At 42.3% G+C, this 17164-nt stretch overlaps 1 protein-coding gene across 1 annotated transcript in view; it reads left to right on the top strand.

Moving 5' to 3' along the window:
* Window positions 1-16704: 16704 nt before the first annotated feature.
* NAIP (NLR family apoptosis inhibitory protein) overlaps window positions 16705-17164 on the top strand; it is a 68875-nt gene continuing 68415 nt past the window's right edge. The window contains 1 exon segment of the mRNA XM_077280681.1: window positions 16705-17067. The gene's annotated coding sequence lies outside the window, so the exon portion shown is untranslated.

Here is a 17164-nt window from a genome sequence, read left to right as displayed (position 1 = left end):
CGGCGCGGAGAGGACGCTTCGAGGGAGCCGGGTGAGTATTTTCTTTCCAGCGGTGGGGCGCACAGGGGGTGGGAGGGGGGTGGTGACAAAGATCTTTATTTCAACTGCAAAAAAAACCAAAAAACAATGATTTTTTATTTTTTCTCTCCAGCGAACGTTGCTGGAGAGTAGAAATGAATGGCGGCTTCAGCACCCAAAGCAGGGGACAGCGCTTAACTCTAGCGCTGTCTCCTGCACGGTCCGTGTGGTACCCAGTCAGCACACGGCTGCCGCACGTGTGCCACACTGATGTGCCACGTGAGCTCACGGACACGGATAACTCCGATACCGATTTTACCGGTACCGGAATTATCTGGACGTGTGGGACAGGCCTTATACACAATATTGTGCTACAGGGCAGTAAAACTATTCAACCTATCCAGCTATGAGCCTAGTTCTCTCCTATTACTAACCAGCTATTTTTTTTAACCTAAAAACAATTCTATGTAAACTGACTGCATTTCGACACCATTTTCCTTGACATAGCTCCAAGTAAAGTAACCCTTCTGGATCCACCTCCAATATCAAACCACCTACCTATTGCTGTTGATGGTCTCCCCAGATCCTGTTTTTTTTTTTTTTTTTCATTACATAACAGGACCCTGAATTTAGACCACCTTTTCCTTGATAAGTGAAGAATATAGGTCAATAAAAGGGAAACTGTTATCGTGTTTTTCAGACACCTTTACACAACGTTTCGGCTAGCATGCCTTTTTCAAGTTATTTCTGATTCTGCAAAACAACAATAGACTATTGTCATAACATATATAAACTTCAAAAACAAAACTTATCTAATAGGGTCATATGATCCCTTTTAGTATAGATCCCATATCATAACCCGATACGTAGGAAGAGGAAACAATACAAGCAATACCCCAATAGAGAAGGAAATGGGGCAGAGGAGAGGGATCAGTGCGTTAGTGTCCGATTTACCATTATTGTTATATAGTGATTAACAACAATGTGAGATAGAAAATAAGATGAGTACAAGTAAATAATGTCCTCCTTAGATGAGCTATATAAGGTCCCACTGTGAAAGGATATATACTATTTACACATCATATCAAAGCCGTTTCTAGCCATATCCCATGTGGAAAATACCTTAAATAAGTCGAGAGAATCTGGTAAAATACATCAGGAAAACCTGTAGTGCTTGTCCGAGTGGCGTGAGACGAGTGAAGTCCGGGTGGCGGCGTGTGCCAGCGCTCGAGGATGGAAGGAATAAGTGCGTGTACTTCCTTATATGCGCCATACTCACGTATACGAAAAGAGAACTTCCAGGTTATAGTTTACATCAGTGAAGGCCGTTGTGCGCCGAAGAATGCCGAAAGAAAGGGCGATATGATAGTACGAGAGTGCGCATGCGTCCTGGCTAAGTGTAGAAAGCCTGGCTTCATCTTGTATCTGCGCCTGCCTGCTGTCAAAGAAGAGAAAAGTATGAATGGCAAGACGGAGGAGGAAACAGTAAAACTGAGAAACGGGAAAATTACATGAAATTATACATAAAAGAACATATATGATAACTAATAACCAAATCTTGAGCTGATTCAATAAATTTGTATAAAGTGATATTATACATAAAGCAGCAATTTAGACAATACTTATTGCTAATAAGTCGTGAGAGGAACATGCCATAGTTTATTTAATATGTGACTTCATACTTCCTAGCCGAAACGTTGCGTAAAGGTGTCTGTATACAATTTTCTTCTTTAATAAAAAACTTTACTGCATATAGACTGATTTTGAGTGCTGGAGTTCATCCTATTTGATAAAATAAAATTTCTCCTGAGCACCTACATAACTGTGAGCACCCCCTATTAAGTGTTACCGTGTTTTTGCCACCTAATCTGATAAAAGCATTAAGTATAGACATAGAGAACCTGATTCCAGCGATCTACTACTGGGCTGCTTACTATAGTTTTGATAATAAATCACTTTTTTTCACAGGAGATTATCACTAGAGGACTAGTAAACCTACAGCCATGTAATCCTCCATAGTTGGGGTATATTCATACATCTGTATAAATTGGATTGCTTGGGATTGGCTTGCGAGTCTCCCGACCCGAGTCTGACAGCTTCATAGAAATATATGAAGCTGTCACACTTTTCTCAGGAGACCCATTGGCTAGTCCGTGCATTGCATGCACTCTTATGAGCATGTATAATACCGCTACCACTGACAGTTTTCTGCCTATGTGCCGTATTCACATTACTGGAATTGGCTTCTCTGCCCCTACATCATGTTGCTGTTAGACGGAGAGGCAAAAATCTGGTGACAGATTCACTTTAAAAGGGTCCAGCAATAAACAACCTTATGTGTGTTGAAAGAAAAACCCTCAGACCCCTAGCCAGCAATTACAGTATAGTCATCAAGACAGTGGACAAAGTAAGGGGAAAGAGTCATTCAAAATAGGGAGCATTATGCAGCCAACAAATTCCTCTATGATGGTGAATTTTATGAACTCCTTAATAGTAGTCCTCTTCCACAAAACAGTCCAGTCATAACCTCTACAATACGGCTTATGATAATCCCCGCTTCCAAAAAAAGTGAGAACATTTCTTGACATTAGTGAACTTGCACTGACCTTCCTTTATCACCTCCCCAAAGTTAAGAAATCCTTTCTTAGAACACGTTGCATTTTTTAATGCAAATTTTTAGCTGCATTTCACAGTACCAGAAAAGTCTGAGATTTCATAAATCTCATACACACCTTGTCTTTTTTTTCCTGACTGTTTTGTCAAAAGACCTGTGTTTTAGCAAACTGCAACATGTCCCTTCTTTCAGCGTTTTTCATCCATTGAAAGCATTAGGTAGTGCAAAAATGCAGGTATTATGTTTGGCTGGGTTTTTGGTGCCAAAACCTGATGAAGTTGAATCAGATTATTTGTTACGCACTTGATTTTTTGACGTTGCTTCTTTACTGCAAGAGAGCAGGTTTTGCCTGCGGAAAAAGACGCAATGTGTAAAAATATTCTAAACCCCCCAGACTACCCCATAATATCAGCCATTGGGTCATCTACCTGGAATCTGTCTCATTTTGTTGGATTGCTCTTCTAGGAATTCATCTAATTACCATCATACCTCAAGGACTCTACCCACTATGCAGCTGAAGGAAACCATCAATTCCAATCAATTTTCCTCCGTGCTGCTTATGTGTCTTCTTTATATTCCCATATACCCCACAAAAAGGGCCGAATCATTGCAAGATCTTGCTGCGTGGTGCAGAGAGACTAATAATGTACACGTGGTGAATGGAGACATCAAAAGTACTTTGGGCAGCACGGTGACGCAGTGCCTTGCAGCGCTGGAGTCCTGGGTTCGAACCCCACCAAGGACAACATCTGCAAAGAGTTTGTATGTTCTCCCTGTGTTTGCGTGGGTTTCCTCCGGGCACTCCGGTTTCCTCCCACATTCCAAAGACATACTGATAGGGAATTTAGATTGTGAGCCCCATCTGGGACAGCGATGATAATGTGTGCAAACTGTAAAGCGCTGTGGAATATGTTAGCGCTATATAAAAAAAAGATTATTAAAGATTACTTTATCAGTGTTCCCTGCCTTACTTCATATGTCCATGACTTGAGAACACACAGATATTAATGAGAAGCATAAATGGCGGCGGCCATATTCCCGAAGACCACCGCACATGGAACTGTGGAAGCTCTGGCCTGTTGCAAAATGACACCCATACAGCACAGCTGGGCACCAGAGACACTCGCAGCATCGGCCAGCAACCGTGGGACACCCAGACACCCCCTCATCCCAGCCTGCAGCCTACACCCACGGTATCGGTAAGGCACGAACTGCGCCTGCGCAAGTGACACTGCCGTGGTGCCTTATGGGATTCGGGGACAGCAGCCGGAAGTCCCAACTGGCGATTATTGTATAGGATGTGATGCCATGACGATATCTCTTTTCCAATGAAGAGATGACACACCATCCTAGGTCTTGTGCAAAATGGCCAATTCAGACCAATTTCTTTTCGGCAGATGGCCAAGGGGATTTGGTCTCCTACAGAGGCATTACTTCTTTTAACGTTCTAGAGATTAGGGCAGTGCAGAGATCTCTGCTTTATTTTTACCTATCCATGGGTGGGCTGCGAGGAACAAGTCAGACCATGTGATGACTGCGTCCTACATAAATTGCCAGAGAGACATTCAATCTACAGCTCCTACAAACAGTGAAACCAATCATCAGGGAGACACTTGCTCCATAGCCTGTTTATTGAAGGTGAGACCAATATTTTCTGTGCTGTGCACATCAGAGGGAGTTACAACTCTAGTAGACATTGGCAGTCGGCAACTCTACCATAAATTATCTTTACTTTAGTCTTTGAAGAGTGGGGGAAACCGGACCACCTGCAGGAAGCCCATGCAGATGTTGTCCCAGTGATCCACCATACTGCCCTGATACTGAAGAGCTATTCTAATGATGGCCCATTGATATCAGATTCATGGACAGCCCCTTTAATGATGAAACCAAACGTGTTTTTCTAAAGTATAGCCATAGTATTTAAAGGTAGCTTTTGTCTGAAAATGCTTGTCTCAGCTCCTTGCTGTCAAATGTTTGTTCCCTTCCTTCTTTCCTATGGCAGTAACAGAATGGTGAGGGCCATCACCCTGCATTTGATAACATTATACACTCACTAGCAGCAGTTACAATGTTTGCGAATACTAGAAGTACAGAGTCCGTGCCTGTAATATACATATACTGTATGTGCTGGACTCTCATGTCAGGCTTCCTAATCCTGACTAATGAGGCGGAGAAGATGATCACGTCAGTTGTAAAGTTACTTCCTTGTCTTCTTGAACAGACAAGCTCCTCAGCAGTAAGCGGTAGGTTTCTTCTTTTCTGCCTTCTACTGCTATATTTTGAAATTTACACTTCATATATTCAAGTGCAGTGAAACCTCTCTGAGTCGACTGCAAAATTTCATTGAACGATAGTCTTTCTTTTGTTGGAGAAGGGTGGAGAGATCGTCTTCTTATTGTGTCTGTCACTCTGTCACAGGAGTCCTGTGCTGGATAAGAGGATGGTCTTTTGGACAACAGTTAGCATTTTTATTAAGCTGTACGTGCCAGAATTCTTGCTTAATTTTCATCAAACCAAGGTCCACATATATTATGTTTTAGACTTTTTTCTCACCACACTTTACAGGGGACTTGGGTTGATCAGAATGTGGATGGGAAACAGTGTGTCCTCAATTATGTTCAATGAAATTGCACTGAAATTGTGTGACAATTTTTTGAAACTTAGTGGACCATGGTAATCCAGTAATAGGTGGTGTAAACTTGGGTCATTTTTCACTGCCTAAAAGTTAGGATATGTACCCAGATTCTTCTGTTGTAAAAAGGGCTGGGGAGTTGGTAAGCCAAACCTCCGACTCCTCAATTTCCAGGACTCCGACCCCACAGCAGTGGTGACTCCTGAGCATGTACATAAAGTGCAGCACAGATTCATCTCACCTACAACTGCACAGCACTGGTCACTACTGAGCATGTACATAAAGTGCAGCACAGATTCATCTCACCTATGACTGCACAGCACTGGTCACTACTGAGCATGTACATAAAGTGCAGCACAGATTCATCTCACCTATGACTGCACAGCACTGGTCACTACTGAGCATGTACATAAAGTGCAGCACAGATTCATCTCACCTACGACTGCACAGCACTGGTCACTACTGAGCATGTACATAAAGTGCAGCACAGATTCATCTCACCTACGACTGCACAGCACTGGTCACTACTGAGCATGTACATAAAGTGCAGCACAGATTCATCTCACCTATGACAGCACAGCCCTGGACACTACTGAGCATGTACATAAAATGTAGCACAGATTCATCTCAATTAAAAGCCCTGATCCTGAGATCAGGAACAGAACAAACATTTATAGGACATTTCATCACTTTCCCAAATTATTATGAAAACATTTACAGCACACACTGCATTGTACTGGTGTACCCAGTTTATTATATATTTTAGAAATCAGTCCATTTAATACCGACTCCAACTTGGACTCCACCAAAATGGACTATTACTCCTCAGCCCTGGTTGTAAAAGCAAGGGAGTTGGCAGGAAAAACACAGTGTAAGGTATACACGGATTTGCATGTGTTTTTCATGATTTTTTTTGCCATTTTTATGAATTGCTGAAAAACGGTGAAAGAATTGACTTGCTACAGATTTGAAAAAAAAAAAACACTTTGAAAGATCAAATCTGCAAGGCAAAAATAAGCAGCATGTGTGTGAGACTTCAAAAATCTCATTCTCTTTCCTGATACTGTAAAAACTGTGTGAACAAGCCCTTACACAGGATTAGCAAATCAGCCCCAGCGTTTCTTAATGCACCACTTTAAATGTAAGCTCCTTATCCCCAGTTAAATACTCACCCTCTGGCATCTTCCCCGTTTTTTGGCGCTATGGGACTGGCCCCACAGCGCCATCTTGTAGCAGTAGCTTCTGATTGGTTGGAAGTCAGAAGCTACATCAAAAGTTCTTAATGTACAGGTCCTTCTCAAAAAATTAGCATATAGTGTTAAATTTCATTATTTACCATAATGTAATGATTACAATTAAACTTTCATATACTATAGATTCATTATCCACCAACTGAAATTTGTCAGGTCTTTTATTGTTTTAATACTGATGATTTTGGCATACAACTCCTGATAACCCAAAAAACCTGTCTCAATAAATTAGCATATCAAGAAAAGGTTCTCTAAATGACCTATTACCCTAATCTTCTGAATCAACTAATTAACTCTAAACACATGCAAAAGATACCTGAGGCTTTTAAAAACTCCCTGCCTGGTTCATTACTCAAAACCCCCATCATGGGTAAGACTAGCGACCTGACAGATGTCAAGAAGGCCATCATTGACACCCTCAAGCAAGAGGGTAAGACCCAGAAAGAAATTTCTCAACAAATAGGCTGTTCCCAGAGTGCTGTATCAAGGCACCTCAATGGTAAGTCTGTTGGAAGGAAACAATGTGGCAGAAAACGCTGTACAACGAGAAGAGGTGACCGGAACCTGAGGAAGCAGTGGACTGAGTCTGGTGTGGAAACATCCAGAGCCACCGTGCACAGGCGTGTGCAGGAAATGGGCTACAGGTGCCGCATTCCCCAGGTAAAGCCACTTTTGAACCATAAACAGCGGCAGAAGCGCCTGACCTGGGCTACAGAGAAGCAGCACTGGACTGTTGCTAAGTGGTCCCAAGTACTTTTTTCTGATGAAAGCAAATTTTGCATGTCATCCGGAAATCAAGGTGCCAGAGTCTGGAGGAAGACTGGGGAGAAGGAAATGCCAAAATGCCTGAAGTCCAGTGTCAAGTACCCACAGTCAGTGATGGTGTGGGGTGCCATGTCAGCTGCTGGTGTTGGTCCACTGTGTTTCATCAAGGGCAGGGTCAATGCAGCTAGCTATCAGGAGATTTTGGAGCACTTCATGCTTCCATCGGCTGAAATGCTTTATGGAGATGAAGATTTCATTTTTCAGCACGACCTGGCACCTGCTCACAGTGCCAAAACCACTGGTAAATGGTTTACTGACCATGGTATTACTGTGCTCAATTGGCCTGCCAACTCTCCTGACCTGAACCCCATAGAGAATCTGTGGGATATTGTGAAGAGAAAGTTGAGAGACGCAAGACCCAACACTCTGGATGAGCTTAAGGCCGCTATTGAAGCATCCTGGGCCTCCATAACATCTCAGCAGTGTCACAGGCTGATTGCCTCCATGCCACGCCGCATTGAAGCAGTCATTTCTGCCAAAGGATTCCCGACCAAGTATTGAGTGCATAACTGAACATTATTATTTGATGGTTTTTTTGTTTGGTATTAAAAAACACTTTTATTTGATTGGTCGGGTGAAATATGCTAATTTATTGAGACAGGTTTTTTGGGTTATCAGGAGTTGTATGCCAAAATCATCAGTATTAAAACAATAAAAGACCTGACAAATTTCAGTTGGTGGATAATGAATCTATAGTATATGAAAGTTTAATTGTAATCATTACATTATGGTAAATAATGAAATTTAACACTATATGCTAATTTTTTGAGAAGGACCTGTAAGTCTATGAGAGCCAGAACGAGGCTCTCATAGACTTGTTTTGAGAAGTAACCTCCGTGCAGCTCCATGAAAACTAGGGAAGCAAAGAATGGAGACCCCCAGGCAGATCTAACGTCACCCTGTCTGCCCTAAGAGACTCTAAAAAGGTTCTGCACCTATCGCCGAGCAGGATACCTAGTCCCTGTCATACCCTAGTGGTAAGCCCTGCTTAGGGAAGGAAGGGGTGACGCAGATCAAACCCCACTAACATTAAAGACAGCTAGGATACATAAAACAAGGGGAAACTTAGCTTGAGTAGACTCAGAAACACCGTCGTCTTTCAAACTCCAAAGAGGACACTAGCCGACTGCAGCATCTCCAAGACTCTACAGGGATGTGCAAATAGAAAATAACACTCAAAACTCCCAACAGTAAGGGTACTGTCACACATTGAAATTTCGATTGCTACGACGGTACGATTCGTGACGTTCTAGCGATATCGTTACGATATCGCTGTGTCTGACACGCTACTGCGATCAGACACCCTGCTGAGAATCGTACGTCGTAGCAGATCGTTTGGAACTTTCTTTCGTCGCTTGATCACCCGCTGTCATCGCTGGATCGTTGTGTGTGACAGCGATCCAGCGATGTGTTCGCTGGTAACCAGGGTAAACATCGGGTAACTAAGCGCAGGGCCGCGCTTAGTAACCCGATGTTTACTGTGGTTACCAGCGTAAACGTAAAAAAAACAAACAGTACATACTCACATGCCGGTGTCTGTCCCTCGGCGAAAGCTTCTCTGCACTGTGTAAGCACCAGAGCCGGAAAGCGAGCACAGCGGTGACGTCACCGCTGTGCTTTCCGGCCGCTGTGCTTACACAGTGCAGAGAAGCACAGCGCCGAGGGACAGACACCGGCATGTGAGTATGTACTGTTTGTTTTTTTTACGTTTACGCTGGTAACCAGGGTAAACATCGGGTTACTAAGCGCGGCCCTGCGCTTAGCAACCCGATGTTTACCCTGGTTACCCGGGGACTTCGGCATCGCTCCAGCGCCGTGATTGCAACGTGTGACAGCAGTCTACGACGCTGGAGCGATAATAGTACGACGCTGCGACGTCACGAATCGTGCCGTCGTAGTGATCGAAATTTCAATGTGTGACAGTACCCTAAGTTGGGAGTTATAAACACCCAGTTCCCCTGACGAAGCTGCGTCCGCAGCGATACGCGTGAGGCTCTCGCCTCACCCCTTAAGCCTGTCTCCTGTCTCCAATTGGTATCTGGGCTCATGGTATACCATTGTTCAGTGTTCATGCCGTTCCTTTGGAATATCTTTTCCTCTCTTTACTCCCCCCATTTTTTCTTACATCTTGGCACCCATTGGGTTATTATTTGACTGTAGGGGAGTACTAGTGTATGCCTATTCGAGGCTTTCTGACACATGCTTGTAGCCTGCATTTATATACCTATCTTGGTACTGCCATCATCTTGGCTAAACAGCATGCTGATATAATACTTCATATTGTTATATGCCAAACACTAAATTGCAGTAACTTTATTGCTAGATTATCTGTCAGTGCACGACTACAGGTTCACGTATGTATTTGTTTCGGCCTTTATATATTCATGTATGTCATATTGGACCGTTACATGTTTAGACAGGATACATCTTGTATATATATAGCACTTTATCCATGCAGTGTTGCTATTTCATGATATTTGTGCTTAGGGGTGGTGATTTATGGTTCTGTATTCAGACCTTTTTAAATGGTTTTACATGTTTGTCATGTTCTTTGAGGTGTAATTAAACATTTTTTGATATTTTCACATATTTTATGGGTGTGCATACCATTATTGGTCGAGTCTTTTTTCTTTTGTGTTTATAGCATTCCATTTACTGACCAGGTCTTTGCACCCCATCTTCATGTGTTGTGCAGGGGTGCACCACTTATATCAATCATCCCCAGATGCAGTGCAACTGTCTGCAGCCTCTGACACACCCGTGACCATAGTGTACAGGTAATACAGTGATCACCACTGACATACACAGGAGCTCTGTTTTCAGTGTAGTGTTATTATAAAGATAACACACTGACTCACCGGTGATGTCTCTAGTTGAAGTCCTTCATCGCTTTTCTGTTTCATCTAGCGCAGACCACCATCACTTCTGCCAGTCAGGACTAGTCTCTACATAATATAACACACAGCTATCTAGAGCACATTCCCCAACTTTTACACTTTACAGCTGAATACAGATGTGCAGCCATCATTAATATATAATTAGTTATTATTCAACCCACCATTCCAAATATAAATTGTAATGCAGCACTGTGTCCCTACTAACTATACATAGCCACTTTCCCCACCCAATAAATATTGTTCTCCACCCTCTGTTCATCATTTGCTCTCCCTCATCCTCAATTCATTACCATTTGTTGTCCCCACCCCCATCCTCAATTCAGCATTTGCTCTCCTCCAACTCCCAATTCAACATTTGCTCTCCCCTATCCCTAGTTCAGCATTTGCTCTACTCACCCCAGTTCATTTACCCCTACTCCTAAATTATTATTTGCTCTCCCCCTCACTCCCAATTAATCATTTGCTCTCCCCCTCACTCCCAATTCAGCATTTTCTTTCTTTTAAATCAGATAATTTTTTAACAGTAGTCAAGTTGACAAACAGACACAATTGTGTCAAAAAGGAGAATATGTTTACAAAAAGTTTTTGAAACAGTCCCCCCCCCCTTACCTCCCCCCTCCCTTAAAGCCTTTATAAACAAGAATAGGACAATAGCATACATTGCTTATAATAAAGCCACATTCCTTGGAATCAGTTCCTCTCCATCCACGGTTTCCAAAGTGTTTCAAAGGTTTTCACACTTTTCCTTTTTTCATAAATACTCTTTTCCATAATGCCCCCCCCCCCCCCTTTTTCGTTTTTGCGTTTTCGTTTTTCGCTCCCCTCCTTCCCAGAGCCATAACTTTTTTAATTTTCCCTCAATATGGCCATGTGTGGGCTTATTTTTTGCGGGACGAGTTGTACTTTTGAACGACATCATTGGTTTTACCGAGTCTTGTACTAGAAAACGGGAAAAAAATTTCAAGTGTGGTGAAATTGCAAAAAAGTGCAATCCCACACTTGTTTTTTGTGTGGCTTTTTTGCTAGGTTCACTAAATGCTAAAACTGACCTGCCATTATGATCCAGGTCATTACGAGTTCATAGACACCTAACATGTCTAGGTTATTTTTTATCTAAGCGGTGAAAAAAATGCAAAATTTGCTAAACAAAAAATGCGCCATTTTCCGATACCCGTAGCGTCTCCATTTTTTGTGATCTGGGGTCGGTTGAGGGCTTATTTTTTGTGTGCCGAGCTGACATTTTAAAGATACCACTTTTGTGCAGATACGTTCTTTTGAACGCCCGTTATTGCATTTTAATGCAATGTCGCGGCGACCAAAAAACGTAATTTTTTTCTCACTACGCTGTTTAGCTATCAGGTAAATGCTTTTTTTATTGATAGATTGGGCAATTCTGAACGCGGCGATACCAAATATGTGTAGGTTTGATTTTTTTTAATTTTTTTATTTTGGATGGGGCGAAAGGGGGGTGATTTAAACTTTTATTTTTTTTTTCATATTTTTAAAAACATTTTTTTTATCTTTTGCCATGCTTCAATAGCCTCCATGGGAGGCTAGAGGCTGGCACAACCTGATTGGCTCAGCTACATAGCAGCGATCATCAGATCACTGCTATGCAGCTGAATTGCAGGTGTGCTATGAGCGCCGACCACAGGGTGGCGCTCACAGCAGGCCGGCATCAGTAACCATAGAGGTCTCAAGGACCTCTATGGTTACCATCCTGACACCGCTGACCCCTGATCATGTGACGGGGTCGGTGATGCGAGCATTTCCGGCCGCGCGGCCAGAAGCGGTACTTAAATGCTGCTGTCAGCGTTTGACAGCTTCATTTAACAAGTTAATAGCGGCAGGTAGATCGCGATTCCACCTGCCGCTATTGCGCGCACATGTCAGCTGTACATAAAAGCTGACATGTTGCAGCTTTGATGTGGGACAGTGCCGGAGCCCACATCAAAGGGGGAGACACGACATGCACCGTACTAGTACGGCGCATGTCGTGAAGGGGTTAATAACCATATCAGACTGTCTATAAAATTCCTGCAGAGTCAGCAGTACCTCACTCAGCCAGTACCTGGCAATTAGCGCAACATACAATAATCTAGCTATGGCCACTTTATGATGATTTGGAACACGGATCTCTTCCACAAATCCCAAAATATATATCACAGGATCTCTTTCAATTGCACAGCCATACGATTTTCCAATTGCTTCTCCCACATCCAACCAATATTAATTCAATCTCGTACATTGCCATAACATGTGTAGAATCCCTGCCCCCTTGGATTGACACCTAGGAGACTCGGAGGTCTGTCACAGCCCTGCCTTATATAGTCTATCTGGAGTTCTACAGGTCCTTCTCAAAAAATTAGCATATAGTGTTAAATTTCATTATTTACCATAATGTAATGATTACAATTAAACTTTCATATATTATAGATTCATTATCCACCAACTTAAATTTGTCAGGTCTTTTATTGTTTTAATACTGATGATTTTGGCCTACAACTCCTGATAACCCAAAAAACCTGTCTCAATAAATTAGCATATTTCAACCGTCCAATCAAATAAAAGTGTTTTTTAATAACAAACAAAAAACCCATCAAATAATAATGTTCAGTTATGCACTCAATACTTGGTCGGGAATCCTTTGGCAGAAATGACTGCTTCAATGCGGCGTGGCATGGAGGCAATCAGCCTGTGACACTGCTGAGATGTTATGGAGGCCCAGGATGCTTCAATAGCGGCCTTAAGCTCATCCAGAGTGTTGGGTCTTGCGTCTCTCAACTTTCTCTTCACAATATCCCACAGATTCTCTATGGGGTTCAGGTCAGGAGAGTTGGCAGGCCAATTGAGCACAGTAATACCATGGTCAGTAAACCATTTACCAGTGGTTTTGGCACTGTGAGCAGGTGCCAGGAAGCATGAAGTGCTCCAAAATCTCCTGATAGCTAGCTGCATTGACCCTGCCCTTGATGAAACACAGTGGACCAACACCAGCAGCTGACATGGCACCCCACACCATCACTGACTGGGTACTTGACACTGGACTTCAGGCATTTTGGCATTTCCTTCTCCCCAGTCTTCCTCCAGACTCTGGCACCTTGATTTCCGTATGACATGCAAAATTTGCTTTCATCAGAAAAAAGTACTTGGGACCACTTAGCAACAGTCCAGTGCTGCTTCTCTGTAGCCCAGGTCAGGCGCTTCTGCCACTGTTTATGGTTCAAAAGTGGCTTTACCTGGGGAATGCGGCACCTGTAGCCCATTTCCTGCACACGCCTGTGCACGGTGGCTCTGGATGTTTCCACACCAGACTCAGTCCACTGCTTCCTCAGGTTCCCCAAGGTCTGGAATCGGTCCTTCTCCACAATCTTCCTCAGGGTCCGGTCACCTCTTCTCGTTGTACAGCGTTTTCTGCCACATTGTTTCCTTCCAACAGACTTACCATTGAGGTGCCTTGATACAGCACTCTGGGAACAGCCTATTTGTTGAGAAATTTCTTTCTGGGTCTTACCCTCTTGCTTGAGGGTGTCAATGATGGCCTTCTTGACATCTGTCAGGTCGCTAGTCTTACCCATGATGGGGGTTTTGAGTAATGAACCAGGCAGGGAGTTTTTAAAAGCCTCAGGTATCTTTTGCATGTGTTTAGAGTTAATTAGTTGATTCAGAAGATTAGGGTAATAGGTCGTTTAGAGAACCTTTTCTTGATATGCTAATTTATTGAGACAGGTTTTTTGGGTTATCAGGAGTTGTAGGCCAAAATCATCAGTATTAAAACAATAAAAGACCTGACAAATTTCAGTTGGTGGATAATGAATCTATAATATATGAAAGTTTAATTGTAATCATTACATTATGGTAAATAATGAAATTTAACACTATATGCTAATTTTTTGAGAAGGACCTGTATATACTCTGTGAAGTACATATAATTGCGAAAGTCTACCCGGCTCACTTAATGATAATTGGGGAATATACTCCATGATATCCTACTATTTATCCTCCTCTATCCTTCCCAGCTCTTCCTCCCATTCCTCTTTTGCTCACTCAGAGTACCACAACTCAAAATTGAACAAAGTGCAAAGGACAAACAACACTATATACATATAGGTGCACCTGACTACAAAGAGTATCCTGATCTCGGATTACCCTGAAAATGGGACCGCTATTAAATCATATGCCATACTCCCTAACTGCCCTCTATTAGAATGGCATAGAACATGTATAGCGGTTAGCTGCCAATCACATAATAATGCTTCAGCAGTCCCAAAGTATTAATCATGTACAGTCAGTGCATCCTCAAATTGTCAAAACACTCACTACCTAAACCTTAATAATATCAAAGCAATATAACTGCAACATCATGCTGTCATAGTGGATGTGACCTTGTCCATTACCTTATTAATAGTTACCCAAGAGGATAGAAACCACACAGGACTTATTCCTGAAACCATATATACACCAAAATTAGTACATGACAGGTTTTCAGGGGTCAACAAAATCAGTGAACCGTCAGTCCCCAGATGGTATCGTTAATAACAGAAGGCACTCATAATCTTAGTGCTCCTTCGCAAGACACACATCTTCACATACTCAATAAGCTATCATGGAGCTGACACATTCGACATAATCGGTATTTTACGCAAATAGAAAAATATATAGAAAGATCTCACCCACAAGGATATTGTCCCAACCACGACTTTTAAATCCAAATATAGCGGTGGACTCTTTATCCCTCACTCCGTGGTCCAACTCCATGGTCCAACTAAACGCAAACCTGATGGAATAGCATGCCGCTGCAAGATGCTGTGGTAGCCATGCTGGTTCAGTATGCCTTGAGTTTTGAATAAATCCCCAACAGTGTCACCAGCAAAGCACCCTCACACCATCACACCTCCTCCTCCATGCTTCACGGTGGGAACCAGGCATGTAGAGTCCATCCGTTCACCTTTTCTGCTGCGCACAAAGACACGGTGGTTGAAACCAAAGATCTCAAATTTGGACTCATCAGACCAAAGCACAGATTTCCACTGGTCTAATGTCCATTCCTTGTGTTCTTTAGCCCAAACAAGTCCTTAGCAGTGGTTTCCTAGCAGCCATTTTACCATGAAGGCCTGCTGCACAAAGTCTCCTCTTAACAGTTGTTGTAGAGATGTGTCTGCTGCTAGAACTCTGTGTGGCATTGACCTGGTCTCTAATCTGAGCTGCTGTTAACCTGCGATTTCTAAGGCTGGTGACTCGGATAAACTTATCCTTAGAAGCAGAGGTGACTCTTGGTCTTCCTTTCCTGGGGCGGTCTTCATGCGAGCCAGTTTCGTTGTGGCGCTTGATGGTTTTTGCCACTGTACTTGGGGACGCTTTCAAAAGTTTGCCCAATTTTGCCCAAAACTGATGGTCACAACCCCATTTATAAAGCAAGAAATCCCACTTATTAAACCTGACAGGGCACACCTGTGAAGTGAAAACCATTCCCGGTGACTACCTCTTGAAACTCATCAAGAAAATGTCAAGAGTCTGCAAAGCAGTCATCAAAGCAAAAGGTGGCTACTTTGAAGAACCTAGAATATAAGACATAATTTCAGTTGTTTCACACTTTTTTGTTGTTAAGTATATAATTCCACATGTCTTAATTCATAGTTGTGATGCCTTCAGTGTGAATGTACAATTTTCATAGTCATGAAAATACAGAACAATCTTTAAATGAGAAGGTGTGTCCAAACTTTTGGTCTGTACCTGCCTGAGTGATCTCACCAATCAGAGACTCAGTCTCAAGCATGCTCTGCACAGTCAGTATTATAATAACCAGAAGGCAGTCTCTTTACCTCTTATCTGCTACTGATGCCTGCATCGCACCTCTGATGCTCCTCTCTGGCTCCCCTCCTTTGGAAGGTTATTCACACTACACACAGTGAGGGGTGATTTAATCACTATGTTGCAGTCACAAAACATTTTTACTATGTTTTGTCTCTTTTTGGGTTTTATTTTTTGGGTTTTATTCCCTCTCCCTTCCACCTTCCACAATCACGTGTTGTACACCGAAGCATTACCACTGAGGTCAGTAAACGACATGTGACCAACAGGACCAGCGTGGACCACCAGAGCACTGACGCTCGAGCCGCGACAGCTTTATCCCCTTAATCCCATATAATGTACTATCCCATCGAGGTGACCTGGGACTTAATTCCCAGTGACGGGAGAGTAAGTCATAGTCGATCGGCCGTGCTCATGATCATGTTCATTTATTATAAACATTCCAAAAATTCCTGTGAAACACTTGAAGGGTTAATAAACTTCTTGAATATGGTTTTGAGCACATTGAGGGGTGTAGTTTTTAGAATGGTGTCACACTTTGGTATTTTCTATCTTTAGACCCTTCAAAGTGACTTCAAATGTGATGTGGTCCCTAAAATGGTGTTGTAAAAATGAGAAATTGCTGATCAACTTTTAATCCTTTTAACTCCGTAACAAAAAAAAAATTTGGTTCCAAAATTGTGCTGATGTAAAGTAAACATGTGGGAAATGTTACTTATTAAGTATTTTGTGTGACATATCTCTGTGATTTAAGGGCATAAAAATTCAAAGTTGGAAAATTGCAAAATTTTCAACATTTTTGCCAAATTTCCATTTTTTTTACAAATAAATGCAGGTAATATCAAATAAATTTTACCACTATCATGAAGAACAATATGTCATGAGAAAACAATGTCAGAATCATCAGGATCCGTTGAAGCGTTCCAGAGTTATAACCTCATAAAGGGACAGTGGTCAGATTTGTAAAAATTGGCCCGTCATTAACGTGCAAACCACCCTTGGGGGTTAAGGGGTTAACTGGTAAGAAATGATTATTTTTCTTATTTTATACCAACTGTCTTAAAGTAATGAACAGCCCCTTTATTGCAAGTTGATAAACAAATTAGCCTTTAGAACT

Source organism: Ranitomeya variabilis, chromosome 1 (assembly GCF_051348905.1).
Source record: "Ranitomeya variabilis isolate aRanVar5 chromosome 1, aRanVar5.hap1, whole genome shotgun sequence".
NCBI lineage: Eukaryota > Metazoa > Chordata > Amphibia > Anura > Dendrobatidae > Ranitomeya > Ranitomeya variabilis.
This window is presented reverse-complemented; position numbering and strand designations above follow the sequence as displayed.